This window comes from Triturus cristatus, chromosome 3_1 (genome assembly GCF_964204655.1).
Source record: "Triturus cristatus chromosome 3_1, aTriCri1.1, whole genome shotgun sequence".
NCBI lineage: Eukaryota > Metazoa > Chordata > Amphibia > Caudata > Salamandridae > Triturus > Triturus cristatus.
In genome coordinates this window covers 171879618-171903997 of record NC_140583.1, presented here as the reverse complement: position 1 = coordinate 171903997, position 24380 = coordinate 171879618, and positions in this window count along the sequence as shown.

Here is a 24380-nt window from a genome sequence, read left to right as displayed (position 1 = left end):
CAATATATAAATATATATATATGGATCTTTGAGAATTCCAATACTATAGAAGGGCAGATGGACGTAAGGATAAGCTTGGTCATCCATTATAACAACATTAGGACTACTAGAGGTAGGGATCCTTGATTTAGTTACTCCCTCAATATGATTCTCTTCCTCCTTTTTAGGTCTGTCAGAATGGTGCTGCTGACTTTCCTTCGAAATCAGAAGAGCACCCAGCTGAGTATCAGAGAATTATTACACGTCAGTTATCATAGGTGCTGTATTATGTAATCTCTCCACCACTGTATTCACCTCTCAGGCTTCATGAAATGTCCTAGCTGTTCTTGTGGAACCTTTTTAGACACAGTGGGTTTATACAAGACGTTTCAGTCTGTTTCCCTCTCTGTATTTCTTTGGTCAATGATCAATGGTTTCGAAGGAGTCTTATTTCTTCCACTCTTTCCAAATTAATACACACTTGTTTCCAAAGCGTACACCCCCTCTCAGATGATGCTTAATCACACAACCAGTGCTGCCGCTTTGTGCCCAATTTCCACAGCGACTGTGTGTAATCATCCCCACGACCAGTCTTTCCATTGTGCTAGTCATTTTCTTCACTTTTACTAGTCTTACAGGATTTCACCTTCTTTACAGGTGTAGGGTTTCCTTGGTCTCTTCTCATGTTTCTACATGTTTCAGTAGTCCAACCTTTGCTCATTGGTTCCACTCTCCTCCTCCTGAGAAGCATAGTCCATTGATACTATTTCCTCAGCTCTACATCTTCCCTATAATCCTTATCCTTTCCAAGTTTCTAGGACTTTCCCTTGGCTGCACATTTCTGATGAGGATACTTCGACTATGATATAAGGTAAGTCAGGCCAACATCCCTTTCATAGGGTTGTGATGCAAAGTACTGCATTGAAGATACATCACGCATCGGCTGAACCAAAGAAGCTGCGGGCTGCAATATGAAGTCCTGTGTCATCTCCAAGGATGCTGTCGAGGAGGGGCTTTCGATGCAAAGGCCTTCGTCGAGGATGCATCACACAACGACGGTTCTGAGGAGACTGCAGTCTGCTAAGCGAAACACAATCAATCATCAGAAATGAGTTGCGCTGCGGCAGTTCCGAAGTGGAATTCAGAGAAGATGCATCCCTCTACATCAGTTCTTACCATAGTACCTCAGGTCTACTTCCAAGAGTGCAGAACTGGAGCAGCACAACTTAGAGGGGTAGGACTCACATCAGACAGAGTCCACATGATGGGATGAAGGCTGTTGGTTCCTTTTCTGTCCCTGAGGCTGTGATCAGGAGCCCAGCCAACTAGCCCTTGGAGTCACTCTGTTGGTCATGGGTTCAAGGTGGAGGTCCAGTCCTTTGACTCTGGCAGTAGGGCAACAGAGAAGCACTCCTTCTGACAGAGCAGCACAGCAGTCCTTTTGAGTATTTCAAAGGTCCAGAGGTGTACCGAACAATTAGATCTGAGGGTCCGGTATTTACACTCGGTGCCCACTTTGAAGTAGGATACGGTTCTGGAGGTGTTTTGAATTTCCTGGCCCCTTCCCTGGCTCCAGCTTGTCTGGGTACACAAAATACTACTGTCAAAACACTTTCTGAGTGTACTCTACAATGCCTTTGTAATGTGCAAGTATGGCAGGTCACAGCATCTGCCACTCATCAAGTCAGATGTGATCCTTCATGCCAACACAAATTTACCTTTTGTCTCACCGTATGGGAGAAAGACACAAAGAACAACTGACCAGCTGCACCTAGTCATATGACCCAGAATACAGCATGAAAGCACTGGTGTGGTATACTTTAGGCTGTACCCTTAGACGTCACAGAAGTGCAATCATATATGTGAACCTGAAATTATATTTGCTGTATGCCTTAAAATATTAACGTGTGTGACACATTTAAAGGCATTGTTGCAATGTGTTCACTGCAGAACTTAGAGATCTATAAAGGTGTGCACTAATGTCAACGTAACATGAATTATGTATTATTCTTTCCTCACATTTTACATTTTCACTTCAACTTATATTTGTTTGAGTAAAAATGTATTCCTTTGTTCACGTTTTGCAGTTTAATAAAAGTTGCACAAGTGCACGTATAACCACAAGATTGAAGTGCACATTAAATGCTTACTTAAAGTTAACCTGACCGAAGGCCTTAAATTGGAAATGTATTTCGCTATGCTAGTTTGTTTTTTCTTTGCAGGTGCATTCTCAATGTGTCATTAGCTTGATAAAAGAAGTATTGTTGTCTCCATTAGTTTCTTGATAGTAAGGCCTGAAAAAAGTATTCTTGGCAAGAAAGTGGAGACCTAATGAGCTGATGAAGCCTCCAATGCATCTTGTATCAGGACTAATGGGATATATCCAAGGTTGCAGTAACGGTCTAAGTTCTATGGGATGGGAGAATCTGATAATGTAGAAATTGTACAACATGAGGTTTGAACCAATTTGTTCCTGGAGAGGTGGGAAGAGATACGACTGTTGCTGAAGTCTCTGGATGTTTAAATAATGTTCACACTGTTAGGAGTTGAGGCAGATTCCCTTAGTCTTTAAAGGGGAACATACCTATCTTCTTTCTTTATTTCTGCAAGTCTAGAGCTTTATGCTAAATGCTTATTTCCATTATAGAAGACTTCTACTGGAGTCTTCATTATGCTGGAACATTCTCACATTTTTTCTGAACTTCCCTGAAACCCCACTCTACAAACAATCCTTATTGTAAACGTAGCTCCTTGATTAGATGACTCCAGAGCTTAGTCGTGTTTAGGAGGAAATTAGGATTTCTTTATGGAACACCTATTTCTATTTCTTATTTTCTATGTTGTCGTGGCAGTGATTATTTCATATCTTATCCTTCTGAGACTGAACTTACTAGGAGTGTTCAGTTTATCAACTGTAATACTGTATCTTTTCAATATTCTTTTGATATTCGTATATATTGATTTGCTCATTAATTTGCAATCAACCATTTAAATTCAATCACCAATTTCTAGTCCTTATTGTGAGGCCAAATAGGATTCACAGAGATTTCATTGTTTTATTAATATCAACTCCTTTGTTGTCTCGTTCAACTTAGAAAGATCCGTCAGTGAAGAAATTTTAAATGACGCGCCTATGCCCTTTCAGCATTAAATGGTTGGGACAACTTTCTAAAAGTGGCATTTTAAGAATTGCGACTTAAATTCAGACTTTACCCTTAAAAAGGGTTTTAAATTGCAGTTCTTTAGACACTAAACTCACCATTCCTTCCGGCTCTCAATTGGAAGTTTTCACTTATTTAATTTAATAAGTTAACCCAATGGTAGCCTATAGGAGAGGCAGGCCTTGCAGCAGTGAAAAACTAATTTAAGAGTTTGTCACTACATAAGACTTGTAAAATGTAAGAGTACACGTTCAACTTTTTTAATTCTCTGCACACTGCCCTATGGGTTATTTAGGGTCTACCCTAGGGGTGACCTATATGTATTAAAAAGGAAGGTTTAGGCCTGCCAAAAGGTTTATTTTACCATGTTGAAATGGCAGTTTAAAACTGCAAACACAGACTGCAATGTCAGGCCTGAGACATGTTTACAAGTCTCATTAAGTGGGTGGCACAATGGGTGCTGCAGGCCCAGAGGTCACATTCAATTTAAAGACCCTAGTTACATGTAGTACCACCTTCCTAAGGACTTACAAGTAAATTAAATGTGCCAACTGTGTGTGCACCAATGTTACCATGTTTAGAAGAGAGGGCACAAGCACTTTATCACTGGTTAGCAGTGGCAAAGTGTGCACAGTCCTAAAAGCCAACAAAAACGGGTTCAGCAAATGGGAGGGTGATAGCAAAAGGTTTGGGGAGGACTGTGCAGAAAGGGTCAAGTCAAACAAGCTCCCAATCGTGAACTGTATAGTGATTGTTTTCAAATTCATTACAAATAAGTAGAAAACACAGAAATAGTCAAGCAGAAATTGAGCAAGATTTTTAACCCACTTATTTTCAATCTAAAAGTTTGTTTAATTTTCTTTAAGTTATTACTTCACCTGCAAGCTTTGGGTGAGGCCACAAAAAATGCAGATCCTCCACCACAAGATGTGAAAATTGATGTGAATACATTGTACTTTTATTTCACAATAACCTAATAGCCACACTATGATAATTAAAATCATGTACCATTACGAAGGCACTGTCTCTCAGGAGTTTATTTTTTTAAGAACACATTATAATTGTAAACTCTTGCCTGCTAAATAATTCACAAAATTGGGTCGTAAAATAATGAAAATCAATATTTTATTAGGCACTCAGACTGTGGAAATGTTCATTTTGATTTCTTGCAGCATTTTACCACCGCATGCAACAACAGAGTGCTGATGGTATATATTTCCTTGGCGTTTGAGAAGTCAAAACTGATGCAGGCCATCCTCTTTACACCACATAAAATTGAAAATGTACAGGAAATATCAAAGCCTTCATCACCGTGTAATTCATATCTTGACAAGGTTGTTTTAATGTAAATTTGCTAATACACATCCAAGAACAAATTCATTATCCACATTTAGTAAAGTATGAAGGAGAAAGGCTATTCGTTTTATAAAATGTTTTATTTATGTTCCATAAAAAGTTTTAAAAAATGTTAACGCTTGCTAATGGAATTCAATGGTTTTGCTTGAAGATGTTTGCTTTGATTTCTTGAAAAGAAATACACATTTGAGAATTGCAAATGGAATTTTTTAAGCCCAAAATATTTTAAAATATTGTATATGTTTTCCAGAAAATAAGTGTATAACTAGTATAATGTGCATTCCTGTCCTTTCGTAGTGATTGTGCACTTTTGGCTGTCTAGCCGCAGTGCAGGTACCTTTTCATCATGTGAACTGAATAGGGTGTGCCCTGCCTTCACACAAAGGACCAATCACTATTGCATTGTCGATGCAGCCAGCTTGAAGCCAGTGCAGGAGAGTCAGGTAATTCCACGCACTTCAAAGAATCTTTCTAGAAGATTCTCCTACCTTCCACAGGTGGGGAACCAGGTAATAACAATAGTACCTTCAAACCCACTCTTCAGTTCACTCCTGGACCTGCAGAATGGACTTTTAGAGAACTACCTGCTGCTGTGACCTGCTGTGCACTCTGTAAGACTGCTATGCTGCACCTGGAAGAACTGCTTTGGTGACTGGAGCCTGCCTTGAATCCTCAAGGATAGCCTTGCTGTTGAGCCCTATATCTTCACCTGAACCCAGAACTAACAGAGTGAGTCCTTAGTTGTGGTGCTAAAAGTGTCAAGATTGGCAAATCCCAAATCTAACGGCTTAGAAAATATTAAGCCAAAAACTGCTCTGAGAACCAGGATGAGACCGGGAGACTGGGACCAACCTGCTTGCCTATCTACCTAAAGCGCATCATCGGTCGGATTGAATTTGTGGCTTCCCCCACTACTTTCTACTTTGCAGTAGCAAATCCTGTTTAGCAGTCCTTTTCCAAAGGGGTATCCGGCCTCATGGAATTGTCTTTGGCTACAGCGCCCTGTCTCATCCCGCTGGAGAGTCTGGAAGTAGAAAGCTTCATAGCTGCTTTCACCCAAACCCCCCGATGACAAATTTCCTTCCTTGGACACCTCCTGCAGCCTTGCCCCGCTGAACTTTACCTTCTCAGAACACTTGTTCTCAGAATTTCTTCTAGATTCGAAGATAAGCTTTGATCGGGCCCAGTCAACTTGATGTTTCTGAACCGTGCTCCATCATGGTCCGCCATATATTTCGACTGACCAGATCTTGCACGAGTAGATGTCCATGGTTGGCACTTTGATCTTTTTGACTCTAGATTTTACTAACATTCATAACTTCAGTTCTGCTGGTTGGATTTTTGTTGTTTTGGTGTCAAATGATTTATCAAAACTTACCCTAATTTTCTTTTGTTGTGTTTTCACTTTAATACTGTGTGTGCTGCATGAATACTTTGCACACTGCCTCTAAGTTAAGCCTGTTTTCTTTTAGTGCCAAGCTATCCAGGGTTCAGCACAGGTTATTTTAGTGGCTGTTGGTTGACCAGGGCTCTCACCCCAAGAAATCGCCAATCTAATTTATCACAGTGTTGAAAACCACCAAACCCCATTTTCTTTTCACATTTTTCCCTTGTGGTCTGGTGAGCATAATATAGTTTAATCCTCCAGTGTGCCTGCCCAGAGGGAGCTGTGAACCCACTAGACGTCAAGGGGAAAAAATACTCATGGGGTAAAGGGTAGAATGTCCTAGCCCTAAGTGGTCCCTCCCTTGTACTAAACAGTATTTCATACAACAAATAAGAGAGCAACCCCTTACACAAAAAAGGCACAGGGTTGAAGAACCTATCAACAAAAACTATTTGTCCCACTTGTGTCTGCTTCTTCACCCAGTTTTTATCATGTAATCAATCATCATCCATATTGTTATTCATGTTGTGAGACCCGTTTCTTGCAAAACTATCTAATTCCTTTAATAAAAATTATCTTGTTCATCAATAAAAGCTCATAAGCAATCCTTTAAAAATAAATAAAATATTGTCAAAATGTGTTCACAATATAGTCAAATCAACATTACATAAAAAGAGAGAGAAAAGTTACTAGTATTACTATACTTCTTCAATGTTTCCTCTCCTGATTTTTAAGTACATCCTATGAGTTAGAAATCATATTTTGCATTGTTGTTTTCGTATATATGATCAAGGCAATTATAGGCAGAGATATACACCATATAAAGATCACCCAACATATTTTTGAGAAAGGGCACAGGATTTAGTTTATCAACATTGTCATAGAAAACAAATAAAAAAACAAAGGAAAAGAACAAGTTGTTGACACAACATTTCGGTGGAACACAGTTGATTCACACCACCTTCTTCAGGACGCAACATTTTAAAGCAATGATATTCAGTTCAGTTATATTTACAAAACACTAGCTCATTAACATGCATACTAACTTCTGCATACCCATTACCCAACTATCTATCAATTGTTATTGTTACTTAATTCTTATTATATCCACAGAGCTCCCCTGTTTCCAATATCATGTAGCTCTATGTTTTAGAATCTGGGGATATATTAGATCCTCACGAAGGTTAAAAAAGTTAAACAATTTAATAACTTTAGATTATCATATGCTGAAAAATTAGTAAGGGGAAGGGTATCTCACTATATTGTTCTAATTCAGTGATCTCAATCAATAATCATGTTTCTTAAGTTCCTCTTAAGACCCTTCAATAGGCCTTCCCAACAGGTCCCTGATATAAATTTTAATATTCATGACTTATCAGTATTTCTGTCTCCCTCAGAGTCTCCTGCTCACCTCGGGAGTAAGGAAGCAAACTAAGCCAGCAAAAACAAAAATAAAAAAAATAATTAGCCAGATGGTTTTGCCTTCTGGACCCACCCATGGGCATAAGACATTCTTTCTGCTCAATAGGGGGCAGATGGGAGTCTAGCCTCCTTCCTGCCTGTCAATATGTCGAAACTACATTCAATTAAATTTCAATATTTTTCATAGGTGATGATAGATGATTGCCATATTTGTACTCTGGGTAAGACAGCATTGGGAACCCTACAAACTGTGGGTATATTTGAAAACTGGGAACATTGCAACGTGCATTAATTCCAGCATCGTTGTCAAAACCATCCCTAAAAACAACCACTTTTCTATCACTTTCTATGAGGGAAAACTGCAGTATTTGGGTTCTGGGTTGCCCGGCACCCACGGAATCTTAATGATCCTGGAAACTAAAGACACAGGAAATTGCGGAGATTCATGGTTGCATGGATACCAGTGTGTTCTCTTACCAGTAATGCTTCATTAATGTCAAACCTATGGCCAAAACACATGATTTCCTCTCACTGTCTCTGGAGGTGGCTGTAACATTTGGGTCCAGGGACTGTGTGTACCCTGAGAACATTACCAACTCTGCCAATTTATGAAAAGTAAGTGGCAAGGCGAATATAGGGTTTTGAGGCCTCTCTAGTCAGCACATTGTCTTACCCAGAATGACATGCAAATGTCAAAGTAAAGATAAAAACAAACTTCTCCTCTTTTTTATGTGATATAAATCTAGGCCACTTCAAGACAATGGCAATATTCATGCATCCTGTACTGCTACATGGCTCTTGATAAAAACAGTAAACCACGTGTGTGGGTGGATGTAACGCATATGATAGGAACAGAAAAAACTGCAACCATGTCAAGACCAAATTAACACTTTAAATTGTTAGGTACAATATGCTTACTTGCAGCAGAATCATAATTGTTGCTCATTTTTCTGGTACTGCTAACAAGCATTGGCAATGCAAATGTGTATGGCTTGTTTATGGGTAGGTTTCTTGTTCGGTGGTATGTCTGGATGTAAAAACAGAACACTTGTAGAGAGGCACCAATCACTGGTCAGTCCTAATGCTATGTGATGAACATGATTTTAGGTCACATGTTCTAAACCATGTCCTTAATTACAAAGGATAAGCCTCTTGTAAAGGATTCTTTTCACGCTTTTTTAGCGATGTCCGTTTTGGGAACCCTCACTTTTTTAACCCATTTAAACCACTGTGGAAAGCTGTGAGAGTTGGTTGCAAGGCAGCATCGGGCAGAGTTTTGGGTTGGACTAAGGCCACTGAATTTCAGGGAAGTTAGCAGACATTATTAAATCTCAACAGTAATACTCTACTGGGGTCCTGTTATAAATCAGAGCTGTGCTTCAAAGATAGCTTGAACTCAAATGCCTGAAAGTCAGAGTGTTATAGAGAGCAGGACCAAAAATGAATATCATATACATAGACTCTGAGGACTGTAAAAGTGGGTAACTCTAAAGTGATCTGCACAGCTACATACGATTATTATCTATATTCGAGTAGTAAGGCTCTTGGGTCAAATTGAAGCTCTGTTAAAAAAAGCGATTCCACTTCACCACCAGCCTAGGAAAATACACTCTTATTCTTCAATCCTATGATCATATTGGTTGATGTGGGCAAAGCAGCAGTGTTAACATCACCAGCATCCACTGGAGAAGCATTAAGTGTGTTCCTGGAAATTTGACTAGCAGACAAGGATGGTTGGTAAGTGTGTTGGAAGTGAAAGCTGTGCCACAGACAGTGCCAGCATTGGGCAGAGGAAATTAACTGCAGTGCCACGGACAGCTTAATTGTGGCATTCATATTACTTTAATAATGCGACATCAGCGACTGGGTGCATCGCCGATTATAAAGAGATTACAGCCGAGCAAATATACAGGTATTACAGAACCCCATGTCCTATATTGGACTCTATTCAGATTAACAGGGGTACATCTGATATTTTCCTGCTAAGTACAAGAAAAAGGCAAACTGGCTGAAGATCCTGCTCCACTCTCACTGTGATTGTGTTTGCTATCTGGGTATCTTGGTACTGACAGACAACTGTGGACCACCAACAATGGCATGGTTGACATGAGTAATAACATGGAAAACATAGAAATGATGCTTCTTCTCTTAATGGCAGTATAAATATATGTGGCGATTTTACAGCGTTATCTAGTTTACATAGAAAATGAAAAACATCCTGACAATGAATAATTGTTTGTGACAAGAATAAGGCTAAAAAACATTTACTCATATCCTTGTAGAGTTTACAGAAAAAGAATAAATGCAACGTGGATTGAGGGGATTTTCCATCACATGGGCATTTAGGTCGTTTTTCATCCCATGTCCCCATTTTGGGGAAAGCAACCATAAAGTGCAAAGCGCCTATTTTTACTCTAGTAAGATAAAATCTATTTCGATGTTCGTTACAACTATCACAAGGGGGCCCTATGAGGCACTCCTTTTTAGAAGCGAATCTGAAAATGGCTTCAGATGACCTTAACAATTTAAATTTCCCAGTTTTCAACTTGGCGCCCCAGGGTCCGTTATTTGAGAAATGCTTACTCAGGTATGTAAAGTTTTCTAATTCTTCTAGCTCATGTCCTTTAACATAGTGATTTTAGTTTTTTTGTTTTTCCTCCCCGCGTACCATTATGTGGGTTTCCATTAAATTGCACCACATTGTCTACGTATAAGAGGACAGGGGTCGGTCACTTGCTGACTTTTGGGGCATCGGCGTTCACCTTTTGCAATATCTAATCCACCCCATTGATATAGAGCAAAAACAAAAATGGATCAAGGAAGGACCCTTGTCTGATGCCTTTTGTAACCCTGAAACTTGATCAGTCAAGTGATCATACAGCTGTGACAGATATGAAATGATGTCTACAGGGGCACTGATTTTTGCCAAAGTCTGCCGCAGCTTGGAATGATTTACGAGATCGAAAGCAATACTCAGATCATGCAAAACAAAGGTGGATGTAACTTTCCTTAGCTATGGTGTATTTGCTAATAAGGAGGTTTAGTTTAATGAAGTGTTCCAACTTACCAATATCCCTCCTGGATCCATATTGTGAATTAGTGTTTACCAGGTTTCCAAACTCTCCAGAATAACTCTACCCATTAATTTAGCAGATAAGTCCAGAAGGGGTATTGGGCGGTAACCACTTACACCCAATCCCCATTGTAATATACTGTGTATCAGTTTGTGGTTCAAATCATTGAAATTGAAAAGGCCTTTGTCCCTGGCTTCCAATAAAGACTCACTGGGGGTCCCCAGATTCCAATAATGATTTAATGGAGGTTTACCGAATTCCAGTATTGATTATATGAGGGTCCACAGAAGTCAAAAGGTTAAGAACCACTCAGAGATGGCAGACAAACCCTACATGAGATGTAAGATCGTACCTCTTCCATGCAAAAGGGGTTGTTTCTCATTCCCCAATCATGTGAGGTGCAGCTGCTCAGGCCCACTTTGCAGCATTGCATATGAGCCATTATACCATATGTCACATTCACCATACAATGTTTTAGATTATTGATGGTACACTGCAGACAATCCTGTCTGGACATCAACCTAGGTCATTCCCTCTAGCACAGTTTGATCCACAGCCTGGGCCTAGAGTGAAATATGCAGGCTTGCTTGCTATGACTATCTCTAGTGACCTGCTTTACCCTTTTGGGATGACCCGTCATTCTGTTAGTGGAAGGAAATGTGGTTATAATCACGTTGGATGGATTGGGCCTGCTTTGATTAGAGCATCTTTTCAAAAACAGTATGGGCCTCATTTATGAAAGCTGTTGCATCACTGTGACAATACAGCGATGCAACAGTTTTCACTGCACCCTCCTTACACCATAATGGATGCCCCCATCTTTAATGTATGGTCCACCCATGTCGCAAGGAAAGACAGATACGTCAGGAATCCTGACATTTCTGTTGGCGGAAAAGTCACGCATTGCTGGAGTTGTGTCTCAAGCATGATGAAACTCCAGCAATGCAGAGTGTAGGCCTATGCCTATGGCACTGCTTCACCCTTATGCTGACCATTAGGCAGGCATAAGGTTTTGACACATTGGCGTCCTAGAAGTGTCGCTGTGAAATCTCATAGATTTCACCGCAACACTTTTATGAGGTTTCTTGAGGGGGAACGCCCACCCTGCATACATAATACCTGATACAGGTATATTGTGACATAGGGCTTTACAAGGTGACGCATCTGCCTAGATGTGTCATGAGGCTCATTGTTTACACCACTGAAGCATCACGAAAAATGACGCGACAGCGGAACAAAAGTGTCACAGGGCCTTCATAAATGAGGCCCTATGTTTCTGAGATTACACCAGTTCAGGGGTTACTTGCCATCTTTACCGCTCTCTGTGTGACAGGCTATGTGTGCAGCCCACCACTTTCGCCCGACAAAACCAGTAGAATTACCTGCACTGACACTAATTGTTTGATATACCAAGATCAGTCAGTTGTTTGAATGCACTAATACTTACACTTGATAACCATTGTGAAGAGATGACCTACTTCAAAAAACACCCTCCTAGACATCAAAGGGCATATTTACAAGGGTATATCGCTGACAGAAAATTACTTTGAGTGCCTCGTTACACACATCACTTAGCGTGAAAGGGGTATGCAATAGGTGTTGTTGTGGGTGTTCCAGCGCAAACAACAACTCGGGAAAAGGGTGAGAACAAAACTGTCCTCCTTGCGTCGCAGACCTGCCATCACATTAACTCATTCACACTTGCATTCATTGGTGGGGCCCATAACACTAACACTCGCATGTTTCTCTCTTTCACAGGTCTACACACAGGAGGGGGAATGATGCCCCGGACATGTGGGTGGGAGTACCTTATAACCTATAGGGAAAGAAAAGTTATCTTACATCATATACATTAACCTTCGCTACCTATAGATTCCTAATCCTAAACATCAAGGCACTGTTGAACTTTCTGCATTCCACAGACTCCACCATCTTTTGCCAAAATTATATCAAGGGCAAGTCGATTTTGCATTACCATGGCACGCATGGCAACCATTTCAGTATTTACCAATAAAAAGCCACCAGCGGTGCTTGTTGACAAGCGATCCACTACTGTTGATAGTTTTCTAATTTTATGTGCATTCAGAGATATTCCCACTGCTGGTATCAACGCTCTGAAAATGTCTCCTACAATTTCTGACCAACATTCTCTTTTCCAACGTGTTAGTTGACTACCTAACTCATGTGCACCATCTTTTCCTCTTCCCACATGGAATATCTTTGGGAAAACCAGGCCTAGATAACATGTGCCATATCAATGGTCTGGTAATCGATAATATACTTTGTTCCCGCAGATAAAATATAATCCAGGAAAAACTGGATCATTTCCTCCTTTAAATCCCCATCCTCCCATGATTCTATAAGTATCATGGAAATCACTAGTACCTACAAAATATTTATCATATGCAGTTTGATTTCTTCTAATACACAACTTTCCTTTCTCAGGCCAATCTAAAGCCATTGTGGGACTAGCTTCTCCTTTCAAATGTTTTTCTCGTTCAACGTCCCAGACTGTCTTTTCTTCTTTTCCCTCAGGTACTTTCCTTTGCATTTTCAATCTCCTTTCTTCAACCATATCCAAGAAAACTTTCTCCTACTTCTTTAAACTGCAAGTTAGATTATTTCTAAATATTGATTCTAATGTTAATTCTTTAGTTTCTAAGAAACATTTACCTAACATTTTTGCAGGTTTAACTTTATTCAATTTGTTAATTACAAGTACTTGTAGGAATACATTATCTACACCTGAAAAATAATATTCTACTTTCCCTATTTTGTAAAACAAACTTGCTATTACACTACGTTATTCCATCTGTTACTGGAAGGTGGTGGTAAGTCACTCCCTCAGATATAGACGCTGGCAATTGCATACAGACGTAGCAATCCCTTACATCCATCGTCTTCACATATTCATATAGTAATTTTGAAAATACATTGTTAGAAAAATCATTTATGGACCTATCTTTATGTAAATAATTTCTATCTATTGTAGTCGGATACCTTTTCTGAGTCCTTTCTATATTAGTTTTATTCTTGCTATGTCCTTCTATTGTTTCTAGTGTAACCTTAAATGAAACCATTAGAGCTAACGCACTCCACAGAAGCATTAGTAATCCTGTACAACATCAACACATTTTTAACCATCTTCTAAGAAATACACATTTAGATTTTCTATTTTCTGTGTTTGCCATTTCGAAAAATGCTCAGTGTCTTTTGACTTAGCCTCTTCTACTTCACAACTAGTTTTGTCTAACCCAAGGCACTAAGCACCTACTTGGTTCTTTCAGTTTTATGTCTTTTCCAGTAATTTATTGTTTTTCCATTTTTTACACCTTTATCTTTTCAATTTGGCATTGTTGTAGGATTTCCTGCACACCTGTCTCTTCTCCGATATTGGACAAGATAACTCTCAGGATTTCTGATTCTTCGTCTTCCTCAACCACTCCTGGTACAGTCACCTCTGGATCCCCTTGGCTTTCTGCCTCTTCTTTTATTTCAGGCAATGCCACATATGACCATTCCGGCGAGTTATACTTCTGGTTAGGTTTTCTGGTTCTTTTATTTTCTTCTTCCGTCGTTTGTTCCACTTCTTTCAATTTTTCTTGGCTAGACACTTCATTTACTTGTTCAGCTCTAGATGAATTCACTTGTGTCAATCTGTATTTTAATCTTTTTATCTTGTTAGTCCAAATTTCATCTCTTGCTGGCCTTTTCAATTTACTTCCTTTCTAATTTTTCTCAGTTCTCCATGCTCTCTTTCTCAGGACTCAACCTTCTGGTACTTCTTCATCACTGTCCTCTGATTCAGATCCAACTTGACTTTTTCCTTCAACTGTTCTCCTTTCCACCACTTCTGTTTTATTCCCTACTTCTGTCTCTCCTCGTTGTTCTTCCACACAATCTTCCTGCTGACTATCCGTCCCTTCCTCTAACTGGATGTGTGAGTTCTCTACAACTCCTCGGGGGTCTTCCCCAAAAATCTTTCCCTCACTCTCTGTATCTGGTACCTTACCATCTAATTTTATTTCTTCAGGTGGGATTTCTCTTGAACTTTCACTCGGGACTGTCAAGAATTTCCTTTACAATTTCTTCACTGCTTTTACTCTCATTTTCATGTGCTTGAAAAGGTTCAGTCTCTGATTCTGAGCTGGTGTCAGAAATCTGTAACTTTCTTCTTAAAGGAAGGTTCTCTGGTGCAATAACTGGACTTTGTTCTGATTCCCCCCTTTCAGGAATTTGTCTTGTTCTTGTTTCTTCAGTATCTGATTCAGAACTTGTATCTGATTCTTCAAAGTAGTCTCCTTCCTTGTTATCCACGGGGTTTGGAATTCGCAAGGTGTGGCTAGCATGAATCAAATTCTTCACTCTTGCACATTTTACTGCTGTTGTTGTAGTCAAGATCACCTGACGTGGTTTTCCCCAACGTGGGACCAAACAGTTCCGTCTTCGGTGCACTTTTGTTCTCAACCAGTCCCCTGGGCTCAAATCATGAGCTGGCTTCTTTTCAAGAGTGGTGGCATCCGATCCAACCTCATGGAACACAGAATGAATGGAATCAGCCAACCCCTTGCAATAATCCAACACCAAGTCATCAGATATAGGCAAAAGCTTGTTGACTGGTATGAAAACATGTCGCATTGCTCTTCCCATGACAATTTCATGGGGACTCAGACCTGTTTTCCTATCTGGAATTGATCTAATAGTCATGAGTACCAGAGGCAAGACATCAAGCCATTTCAAACCTGTGGCTAAACATATTTTTCCCAGCCTGTTTTTAATGGTGCCATTTACTTGTTCCACCACACCAGAAGCCTTTGGGCGATAGGAACAATGTAGTTTTTGTTGTACATTCAATGCTTCACAAATCAACTTCATTATTTCATTATGAAAATGTTTTCCTCTATCTGACTCGATTGTGACTGGAAAACCGAATCTAGGAATGAGCTTGCTTAGTAATAGCTTAGCTACTGTAATTCCATCACTTCTTCTCGTTGGGTATGCTTTCACCCATCCTGAAAATAGACAAACCATCACCAAAACATACCTCAACCTGTTACAGGGGGGCATTTCAATGAAGTCAATCTGCATTCTGGTGAAAGGCCCTCCCTCTCGACCTATTGTTCCCAGACTTACCACTGTTTTTCTTCCAGGATTGAATTGTTGACATATAAGACATCTTTGACAAAGACTTTAAGCTACAAGTCTACATTTTGCGTTATACCATGTCTGCTTAAAGAGTCTAATCATTGCGTCTCTTCCTACATGTGCTTGTCCATGATACATCCATGCCATGGCAGACACCATGCTATCAGGCATAACTGGTCTTCCATCCCGATAAACCCACACATGATCTGTTTCCCGTGGTGCACATCCTGCTTTTACCCACTGTTTCATCTCCTCATCTCCTGCTTCTTCTTGAAACTGTCTCACTTCCTCCCATGTATTCACAGTGTAAGTAAACAACAAAGGGCATGAATTCATTTTCCTCTCTCTTCCCTTATTGATCGAATTCTGATTTTGTGCGCAATATTGAGCAATATCGTTTGCGAATTGGTTACCAGCTGACACATAGTCATTAGACTTTGTGTGTGCTGCACATTTCACAACTGCCAATTGCATAGGCAGCTGTATCGCCTTAAGCAATTTTCCAACCACTTCAGCATTCTTTATAGGAGTCCCACTTGATGTCAAAAATCCTCTTTGCGACCAGATCTGGCCAAAATCATGCAATACACCGAAGCCATATTGACTATCGGTTATTACAGTCACTCTCACATTCTTTCCCAAATTACATGCTCTTCTGTTCTCAGGCATGATCCGTCCACAAACATCACATAGTCACTTTCTGTCAAAGGTACATCTTTTATGTCAGGTCGGGGTTTGGTACAGAAATCAAGCACTTCCAAACAGTCATGATCCACATCATCTCTGACTTCCACATTCTCAGCATCAGGCAGTAACGTTGAAGGATTCACATTCAGACATCTCACCAGGCTCACATTTGCCGCACCTAGGATAACTTTCTCACATTTAGTCAGACGACTGTGTGTCATGAACTGGGTGCGGCTCCTTGTTAAAAGGATTGCCACATCGTGAGGTGCAAACACTCTCACAGGATATCCCATCACAATTCCTTCACTTTGTTCCAAACTCTTGCAAGTGGCTGCTACAGCTTTCAGACAACCTGGCAATGCTTTAGCTATGGGATCTAATATAGTTGAGAAATATTCAATTGGTCTCCTTAGCATTCCATGTTTCTGTATTAATCCAGAAAGTGCACATTCGTTTCTTTCGCTGCAATAAAGTTCAAATTCCTTTTCATAATCAGGCATACCAAGTGCTGGTGCTTCACATAAGCTGTCTCTCAATTGTTTAAAAGCTGTTAATTCCTCTTTGTTTAACTCAATGAGGTCTTTTACATCACTTCTTGTCAAGCATACCAAAGGTTTTGCAATCAGGGAAAAGTAACTTATCCACTGATGACAGTATCCAACCATTCCAAGAAACATTCTTACTTCTCTTTGTGTCATTGGTGCTCTCATTCCTTTTAATATCTTAATTCTGTCTGCAGTTACTTTTCTCAGTCCTTTTTCGATTTTGTGGCCTAAATATTGTACTTCTTTCTGACAGAATTGCAATTTTGATGGGGATACTTTAAGTCCTCCATCAGCCAAATGATTCAACAGTGCAATGGTATCTACAACACACGCTTCTCTAGTTCTTGAAGCCATAAGCAGATCATCTATATATTGAACCAGAACTGAATTTTCAGGCATTTTTAAATCTTCTAGAGACTTTTTAAATATCTGATTGAATATTGAGGGACTCTCCGTGTACCCCTGTGGAATTCGGCACCATGCCAAGATACGTTCGCCAAGTCGGAATGCAAAAATCTGTTGGCTATCATGATGCAATGGTATAGAAAAGAAAGCATGACACAAGTCAATCACTGTGTACCATGGAATCTGATATAAAATCACGGACGGATTTGGTACAATGGGACAACATGATACTACAATTTTGTTTATTTTCCTCAGATCCTGTACTATTCTGAATGTTCCATTAGGTTCCATAATTGGTGAATTACATGGACGGCTCATTATTTCTCTCAAAATACCTTGTTTGATCATTCTATTATAGGAGTAACTCCTTCAATTATCTCGGGTGTCAATTTGTACTGAGGAATATTTAGGTAACTTATTCCTTCTTTTACAGCAACTTTTACAGGATCTATATTTTTCATTAATCCCACATCTTCTCCTGTGAAATCCCAGACTTCCGCTTTTACTGTCTTTTTCAGCTCTTGGGGTAGTTCTTCAGGGTTAAATACAGCAAATGCCTCAGTAATCTCAGGTTCCATATTAGCCATAGTCATTTTATACAGTACATCTTCATCTGGAGTCTCAAATGCTATACCATCGGGAGTACAATATATAGTGCAATTCATTTTGCACAGTAAATCTCTTCCTAACAAATTTACAGGACTTGAGTCGCACACAACAAAGCGGTGCATTTCATTAAATTTCCCTATGTTAACTTTTACTGGTTCAGTGAGGTACGTTTTTATTTGTCTGTTGGATACTCCAACTACTTGGATTGTTTCGTCTGAGAGAGGAAGATTTTTAACATCAGCTGATCTAACAGTTGAACGAGTAACACCAGTATCTACTAGGAAAGTAATGTTTTCGTCATTTACCTTTCCATCCACAAATGGGCCTGTCTGGTCTACTTCTAGAGTTGGGCCAAGTACACACTCCTCTTCCTCCCCTCGACACCGTCAATAACCTTCTTCTGACTCACTCTCTTTGCGTTGCAGCCAATACTGCGAAACAGCACTAGCGTGCAGCAGCTTAGTTTCCTGTTCTTCGTTGTAGAATCCTGTATCATTACTGTATTTCTGATGATTTATTCTCTGTGGAAAAGGCGGCTTTGGCACCTGATTCTTTTGGGGAACAACCTGCTGCTGTTGCTGCGATTGACAACTCACCTCTTTCTGCACCAGCGGATTCAATGATTCATTATCACCATTAGTATTCGGGGGAAATTTACACTCGGATTTCCAATGTCCCATTCTTCCGCAATTATGACATGGCCATTTCTTTTTGGCTTCGTCTATATTAAATTGTCCTTTCCCTTTTCCATTATTAAATTTTGATTTCATACCCGTACCACTTGCTTGTTCAATCAATTGAGCTTCCTGTCTTTCTGCTACCTTTACCTGAGACCACATGGCTTTCTCTTTTAATTTACGCTGCTTTGCTTCAATCTCATCACTAAAATATTTAGCATGTCTCAGTACTTTGTCTGTCTTTTTGTTCTGCCAATCAACTGAATGCTGTTTAATAAATTCACTTACTTCAGGTCGTAATCCATACATAAATCTATATACAAAATGGCTTAAATCCTTTTCACTTAAGTTTATCACCACTATACTGTTTAAAGCCAAGAATCAGCCTTTCATAGTAAGCATGTACCGATTCTTTTGCTTCTTGATGTGTTCTATCAATTTTTACCCAATCAGTTTCTTTAGGAGGTACTTTATTTTTCAAAAAGGTAATTATTTTCTCATTACTTCTGGACCTGGGGCACCTGTTTTTGGATCTCTAGGGTATTCTTGTGTAGGCCAGCTGATCATTACCTTGCACTCTGTCCATAAATCTGCAGGTACTATTAAGTCGAGAAGACTATTCAAATCAATCCATAGGACTTTTGATAATTTCACAAACCTGGCTACCTGCCTATACCACTCAACTGGCTTTTCGCGCAGTCGAGGGAAATCATTGGTAAATGACAAAATATCTTGTCTAGTCCAAGGGACATGCACATATCCTCCACCTGGAATCTCTCTCATAGGACATTCAATTACTACCTTTTCTTTCTCTCTTACTAGGTAGGCTGCAAACGTTTTATCCGTTGTATCATCTCGTTTTCGGAACCACCTACTCAATAATATGATTAAATCTTTAATTTGAATCATTCGTCCTGTCGTGTTTAGGTTTTCAATGTCTTTTCAGAAAAATCTACTCTATATGGTTTTTGTAATGGCTTTACCTTTTCGAAATCAATACCCATTTCATTTGCCACTTCTTCTAAACTTTCATGTAAATTCTTAGCTCTCCATGTTATGCTTTTACATAGAAACATTAATTCTTCATCCTGATAACTTTTTAATTTTTCTGTAGTAATAGTCCCTACTATTAATTCCTCTAATACTATTTTTAATTTGGACACATCTAAAGGTTTAGGCTCAGCATCTTTTTGTTGTAAACTTCTTAGCCATTCACTTAATTCATCAGAGGTAGGACCTACAGGAATTATTTCATTTCGTGTCTGTTCTAATCCTTTTGGTGATCCTGGTACTGACTCTGTCGTCATTTTTGCTCTATTTACTAAACTCTGATTTACTGTCAAATTTTTAGGAGTACTTTGTTCAGAAATTCCTACCGTTTGTCCCCACAAATTTTCTCTTGTATCTCGTCTTTGTATTTCTTTTTCTCTGTTTCCATTATAAGGAATCGTCAGACAATTCTCACTATCCTTCTGTTTATCAAACATCAGCATTACAGGACCTATTGTTACCGGAACAATTACTGCTTCCATATTTTTTATTAATTCTCTAATCTTCTCAGTCAATTCTAAAGTAGTTCTAGCCAATTCAGCTGAATTTTCATTAGTCATTTTACTAACTTGGGTATTTTCTGTTTCTCTAAAAGGATTATTTCTTCCTGCCTCATGTGGTACTGTTTCAAATTTCATATTCTGTGGCGATTCTTTTACTGGAGCACTCGGTGTCAATGTGGAATTTGGTTGATATGGGGGTGGGTTTTTATAAAAGATATCCTCAAGCACATCATCCTCCAACTCATGCACACCATACTTATAACCTTCTGATCCTGTATTATTTCTCTTTTCCGTCCATGTTCTGCCAGTGGTTTCCTCCACATTTCTCATACGAAACAACCCATCAGTCATATTTGCACTTCGCCATCTCTTCATTCTATCATCATGATTTTCCTGTCCTTATGATCTACCAAACATATATCTATATCTTCCGCCACTCCGTTGTCGTTCTCTGCCATACATCTCATCTTCCCATTCTGTCAATGCTTCAAACTGTGTAGGTCTAGGTCTCAGTTCTTATTTCATCATTCTTTCTCTCAGATTTCTCAAAACCGCTAAATTAAATGAACCATGTTCCGGAAATGCCCAAACTCCATCATCTTTTGTATATTTTGCCCAATTGTTTAACCAAATACATGTATGATAACCACATTTCGTAATCATAAAAGTTGCAGGTGATTTTGCTGGAGGGATCAACTGTCCCTTTCTAGTCACAATTGGTTTGTCCTTTTTAAATAAGTTCTTGATTTTACCGAATCAGGACTTTTTCTACTTCTCTGGTGGATTGTAATACATCATTTTCTCTTTTCTGTCTCGCTAGATTTCTCCTACGATTGTTTTTGTTCATTCTATCCAATCGTAGCGTGACTCTCACTAACGCACCAATCTGGGGCGTCTACGTCTCTTACTGACTGACCAATCTCAGCACGGTTTTTCTGACGTCAGCTTTTCTCGCTGTCGCTGCTCCTGCTCCTGCTGACCCCTCCTTTACAAAATTTATCGGCAAACCTTTTACATTCACTTTCTCATTAAATTCTGTTAGTAACGACATAAAAACGCCACCATTATCTGTTTCGCTAACAAAGGATAGTCTTGACCTTTTTCACAAGAAATCCGTCTTTCCCAAGAGCAGCGCTTACCTCTGCCGTACTACGGAATCGTTACTTCTGTTGATAAAGTAGCACTTCCCTCTACTTTACCCTTCTAGCAAGCATTAGCTAACCGTTTCTCCAGAAATAAAACACCTGTTGGAAACCCACTGCTCCTCAGAATTAAAACCAGAGTTTCACAATTAACCTGAACGCCATTTCATTTACACACATTCATACGGAAAATGTAGTTCATTCACACAGAATCCTGTCTTTTCCGAGAGCAACGCTTACCTCTGCCATACTACAGAATTATTTCATTTGTTAATAAAGTAGCACTTCCCTCTACTTTATCCTTCTAACAAGCTTATGGAACACCTATTACCTTTCCAGTGATAAGCGTAATCAGAGCTCCTTTTGGACTCTTGGTACTTAAGACCAAAATTTCACTGATGACCTTCCGCTACCATACATTTCTCTCAAACAGAAAATGTCCCTAACGGCAACACACGACGATGTTACCAATCGAACCCAGACAATGTGTCGTGCAACTTCAATCGTCTCACGTTTTCCCTGTGTACCTACAGGGAAACAACAATCCAGTCTTTCCCGAGAGCAGCGCTTACCTCTGCTCTACTACGGAATCGGTACAAACTTCCGACTTCCTACATCCCAGAAGTCGTCAAAAAACATGGAACGCAATGTGACTCAACATAGAGTGTTAATACATAAACCTATACTTATCCACAGTCAATAATCAATAATCAATAAGCAATTTACAAGCAATAGTCACCAAACCAATGCAATAAAACCATAACTCTGCTACCAAGAAAAACTGTTCCAGCGCAAACAACAACTCGCGAAAAGGGTGAGAACACAACTGTCCTCCTTGCGTCGCAGACCCGCCGTCACATTAACTCATTCACACTTGCATTCATTGGTGGGGCCCATAACACTAACACTCGCACATTTCTCTCTTTCACAGGTCTACACACAAGAGGGGGAATGATGCGCCGGACATGTGGGTGGGAGTACCTTATAACCTATAGGGAAAGAAAAGTTATCTTACATCATATACATTAACCTTCGCCACCTATAGATTCCTAATCCTAAACATCAAGGCACTCCACCAACATGGTTGATCAGACCAAATAGTTGGATTGGTTGATGGTGATTTTAGAACCAGCTAAAACACATTTTAAGACTCAGAATCCTCTATTCTCTTCAAAAGAACCACAAACTCATTTTTCTGTTAATCAATAATTGTTTATCTAAATTTTCATTAAATTAGCATTTGTCTCTTCAAATTTTAGAATTTCTAGATAAATTTAATAAAATCACAGAACACCATATTTACCTATTCTGGCTATCTGGGTTTTTCTCTAATTCATTGGCTCAGCATAACCGAATTTTGTTGTTAATTGTCCAAGGTTCAAGCCAGATCTCAGAGTCCTAAAGTCCTTTGCTCAGCACGTTACAGTCCCAAAGATCATCAAAGGACCAGAAATCGTGCCAGCATCCTTCATCGAAAGGTCTTGAATAGCGTAGCGAACACGACCCTCTCATCTCAACTCCCCCCTATTCTACTACCCTTTTACAATAAATTTCAGGATAACATGAAACATTTTTGAGCGGCGAAGAGAGATGATTGGCCAAGAGAAATCGTCTGATTTTATATTGTCTATTTTCACAGGGTTTTTGCTGATGAGTTCTCTGGCTATGAGCACATTTCCGAATGTTGCAATTCTTAAATTCATTCATTGTTCATTCATAACAGTTCTCGTCTTCTGGGGTCTTTGGCAGCACCCCAGTAACCTATCCTTGACAGGAACGGCGTGTACAGAGGTCGTTAGGGAATTCATGGTACCATCCGAGTTTGCGCACTAGGCTTCGCGCATCACGAAACGATTGCCACTTCTGAATCCGTACTCTGCCGCCATCTTTTGTTAGGCCAAGATGTCAACTTAAGCGAAACAAACACAAAAGAGTAATTAATACAAATAAATGATGCTTCTAATGTTATACCCTCACTAATCCCTTTTTGTATTTGTATTTTCCAAGCTTATAGCGACATTTAAAAGCAGTATATCCCCCTTACGGTCCTCCACGAAGGTGCAAACGTTACAAAGCAACATAAAGCATGCGATATCTAATTATCACATATCATCATCAATAAATCTTTATTCGATTCACAGAATCATAAAAGCATTACACAGACAAAGAAGAAATTATGTCAAGCTATTTACATTACTAAAAACTATTCCTCATAGGAGTGCTCCTACCAGCATTTTAAAACCCCAAGATAATACAAGGAGCAACAAGTTTGGTCCCCTTAAAAAACACCTAAAAAATGCTTGTTGCTTATTGCATGTAAATAAGATTAATTTTCATAGGGGAGGTAGTGCAAAATAAGCAAGATAGGCGGTACAAGGTGCAAAGTGCAGGGTGCCTTAACATAAAGTACTATTTGTTAAGATAGTGTGAACATATCTTCGCTAAAAATGATTACATTCAGTCATAAAATTTGGATACACTCTGAGTACAAGATTAAAAAGTTATAAAATTTTCCCATATTTCTCAATAGAATGGTTTTAAAATCTAAGTCCTTTTTTAATCCTAATAAAGTAAACTGACAATAAGAATCTACTGGTACCGAATACAATGAGTCTTGTTGAATCGGTTTTTAGGATACGTAGCATTTCGAGGTATTTTCTAACACATAACTTCCTGGCCAGAGGTTTTATCCATTTAGTTCTGGGTACTCTGTACACAGGACAAAAAAATAAAAAGTGTGCATCGTCCTCTTTGGTTCCTGTAGTGCATTGGGAGCACCTATCATCGGCTTCTCCTCTCTCTCTCTGGGCAAGCCCCCATTTAGATGTAAAGGACTTGGTTTGAAGAATGCCATACCGGAATTTAAGATATAAAACCTTAGCAAGCTGAGGCTCAATTTCGTCTAAGAATTGTTCGTAGCAAGGTAATGTTTTAAACATTGTAAATTGAGAGGTGAGGGTGCCAGCTTCACAATTCAGGACGACATTATGCGTTATAAAATTCCAGTAGATACTTTTTATTTCTTGTTTTGAGTCGGCATTGAGCAGGTTCGGGTTGACCCAGAATCTGCTCAAACCCAAGTCCAGGAACCACTTACGAATATGTGCCAACCAAGGGAATCTAAGGTTGGTGTCTAGGGCCAGAAGTTCGATTAGAGCTTGTCTGTACACGTAGAGTTCCTCTGTCGTCCAGATTCTTATCCAGTAAGACAGAGAGAACCACACGGCTCTATGGCCCA